A 3798-nucleotide genomic window follows, 5' to 3' on the forward strand; every position below is an offset into this window, starting at 1 on the left:
TCACTTGAGGGCCACGTGACTAAGTAAGGGCGGGGATGGAACTAACTAAGAGTAGATAGCCCACGTGGACAATAATTTAAATTTTTTTTGTTTCTACCATTTGCCACATCACCTTTTTCCGTCTCTGATGTAACGGCAAGGACCAAACCGGGAAGCGTTTTTCAAGATAAGGACTAAAAGTGGTAAAAATAAAATGTAGGGATTAAAGTGGGAACCACCTGAAAATGTATGGACTAAAATGTGATTTCTGCCTTTATAATATTTTATCATTTTTTTACGGATTAACCTATGGAGAATAGACTTACCTATTAATATATCCATCTTTGTCAATCCTGGCAGGTAAGTTTGCACATTAATTGACTTGAATAAAACATAATCTTTCTTCAAAAATACAAAGACTAAATCTTAATCCCATCACTGTATTATGTGCTCCATTGACCAAGCACAAGCTTGTTTATATAAGTGAACAGAAAAGCTATTCGAGATTACTTCTTTAACGTTGCTTAGACATAAATCCTACATGATGGTTACTCGATTTTTGGTTTGTTTTGTATTTGCTGTTGCTATTGCATCTGTAGATTGCAACTCGGAAGGTATGGAAATTCAGTCCATGAACTAGTTCATAAATTTATAATTTTTTCAGATTTCCTGCAAATTGTGTTTACTTTCCAATTTTGGAAATGGGAAATTTTTATGAAGCAATATCAGGAAAATCATGTTTTTTAGTAAACAAGAAAATCACGTTGTTTAATAATAAAAATAAATAATTAACCTAGAGGCCCTCTTATAGAGGTTGGTATTTGGTGTCATAAGATATAACTGTGACATAATAAAATAATTTTTCTTTTTATAGAAACATGTCTCCCAATCTCAGTTAATTTGCTTCATCAGCAGGGGATGCTCTTCATGCGCGGAAAGCCAATTTAGCAGATCCCTACAACGTCCTTCAGAGCTGGGATCCAACATTGGCAATGCTGGACTTTCGGGACAACTTGTTCCTCAGCTTGGAACCTTAGCTAATCTTCAAAATTTGTAAGTTCATATTCACTTCCATTGTGTTTGATTATCAAGGAAGCTTTATTGGAGAATATTCTCACCAAAAGTGAAAATAGAAAGAAACTTAACTTCATAATTTTTTCTTGTAGCCTTATGAGTTGAAAGAAAGGTACTAAATAACAAGAAAGAAAACCTATTCGATCTATAATTCTATTAGAGAGGTATTTGGCAAATAAATTATACAGGATGATTTGCATATCATTACCTTACTTAACTTCCTGGTTATAATCGTGCTAATTTACTGGTAGAGAGGTATTTGGCAATAATCTTACTGGAACTATTCCAAGCTCGATTGGTTACCTAACGAGGCTGATCAGCCTGGACCTCTATCAGAATCAACTTTCTGGGTTGATCCCAACATCTCTTGGAAACTTGACGTCCTTAAGGTTTTTGCAAGTACCTAACCAATTTCCTTCAAAGTTTTGACTGCTTAGATAAAAGAAGGGGCGAAATAGTGAAATTTTGTCTTAAACTATGATTTAAAATTGTTCGCAGGAGATTAAACAGTAATGAGTTGAGTGGCTTAATACCATGGGAGATCATTCAACTCGTTAGCTATGGGAATTTGAATATGTTGTGAGTTAACTCATTCTATATATAGTTATTCCACAATTCTTATTAGCTTGATGAATTTGATATTTTCAATTTAATCATTTATATCTATTTTCACTTTTATAAAAAGTTGACAATTCATTTGATGTTTAATCTAAGAAAAGTTTATCTCTAAACTAGTTTAGAAAAAAAATTCCTCCAACCCACTATTTGCATTACAAAAAACGAGGGTTATAGCCGCGTTTGGAAAACGCAACTATAAACCCTAAAAACGCAACTATAGGCTATAGCCATGTTTCCAAACGCAGCCTATACTGCATGACAATAGCCCCTATGCAGGTCTATATAAACGCGGCTAGAGGTCCCCTATAGCTGCGTTTTTCACCCCTTTATAAATTGAGACCTATAGCTGCGTTTTGTAAAAAATGCGACTATATAATTGCTTTGGGCTGCATTTAAAACGCAGCTATAGATATAGTTTTGGCTGAGTTTTAAAAACGCAGCTATAGGTTTTTTTTAAAACCAAAAAAAAAAAATTCTGGGTTTTTTTTTTCCCCAAAAAATTCAAAATCAAACACAACATACTCACAATACAAACACACCCAGAAATTCAATACCAAACACAAACCCAAAAAATTCAAAATCAAACACAACCTACTCACAAAACAAACATATTCAAAAAATTTAAAATCAAACACAACATACTGACAATACAAACATAACGTGCTCCAAAATATAAAAGCACAAACCCATAAATCTCCTCTCATTCAACAAAACTAACCCAATTATCAATTGATAAAACCATCCACAAGTATTTTTAGTTATATGACCTATTTAATGTCTATTTGGAAATAGTTTATATAGCTAAAATTAAAAACTTTTTGCTGAAAGTACTATAAATAAAGCTAAAAAGTAACTGAAAGTACTGTAAATAAAGCTAAAAAGTAGCTAAAATAGTACAATGGAACTCATGAATAATACCAAAAAGTGCAATGGGGCCCATAAATAGTAGCAAAAATAAACTGAATAATAATAAAAAGCTAACTTTTTAAGCAATCTCAAACACACACTTAATGAGTTATATGATTTATTTAAATAATAAATATAAATGGTATGGCTTAGAGGAGATTCCTCCAAATTAGGTTGTAAGAAAACTCTAATGTTAATTTACTCCAAGCAAATGAATTTTCGCTTGAGAACTTTCTTCTTCTTTTTTGTCTATTTTTTTAATGAACATTAGATTAAAGTTTTTAATTAATTGAGTACTTTGGTCCTTTTTTTAAGTAATTGGAATACTATATTTTTATCAAGAATGCATCAGATAACCAGCTGGTAGGAACTGTCCATCGTACAAACACAACTGGTACACATACTAATTTCCCATTTGCTTATCACCTTTTCTTTTTAATTCACATATTAATCCTATATCCAATTCATTAATCTACAACTGTGACATTTTCTTTCGTGGGTTGTAGGATTTGCAGTTACTAAAATAATACAAGATCCAAGAGCTCAGAAGTAAATAAGAATTTGAATTACAATACCGTATGACTTTTAAATAAATTTGGGATTTCTGAAACCCAATAAATCATGGCAATAAACCTCTACGTCTGTTTTGCATTGAAGCCCATTACTTTTGTCAATAAATTTATATATACTTCTTTTCTTTTTGACCCTGAATTATGATGTCCATAACATAATTGCTTTTTATTTTTAATAAAATACCTTCCCTCCCCCTAATTTTTGCAAGGGCGACATTGGTAAATTCATTTTTATTGTTTTTGGGCCCTGGTTGGTTAATGTAGGAAGCTCAAATCATTTGCTTGGGCTCACTTTTCCTATTAACTTATGATGAGTGTAATATTAGGCTAAGCCCAAAACGTATGGTCTGGATGTTGGTTACCTCTCTGGAGGACCTTATAATAGTTGAAGGGAAAACTCTTGTTCTTCCTTTTTACAATCTTTTCATGGTGATCTTGAGCCCACAGCAAACCTTGCCACTTTGGATAAAATATGCATATGCTGCCTCTCCTTGATTTGTTTTACTCCTTTTTATTTTTAAGTGGAGGGTATGGAGGACTCTTTGATCAGCAAGAATATATGAAAATATAAGCCTAGGTGGAATAGAATTAGAAAAGAAGTAAGAAGTTTCCTTACCCAGATTCAAGTCCATGAGAATATAATTTTGTT

General features: G+C 32.4%; 1 pseudogene; it reads left to right on the forward strand.

Moving 5' to 3' along the window:
- Positions 1-523: 523 nt before the first annotated feature.
- LOC142627436 (leucine-rich repeat protein 1-like) lies at positions 524-3130 on the forward strand (annotated as a pseudogene).
- Positions 3131-3798: the final 668 nt, after the last annotated feature.

This window comes from Castanea sativa, chromosome 3 (genome assembly GCF_040712315.1).
Source record: "Castanea sativa cultivar Marrone di Chiusa Pesio chromosome 3, ASM4071231v1".
In the NCBI taxonomy this organism is placed as follows: Eukaryota; Viridiplantae; Streptophyta; class Magnoliopsida; order Fagales; family Fagaceae; genus Castanea; species Castanea sativa.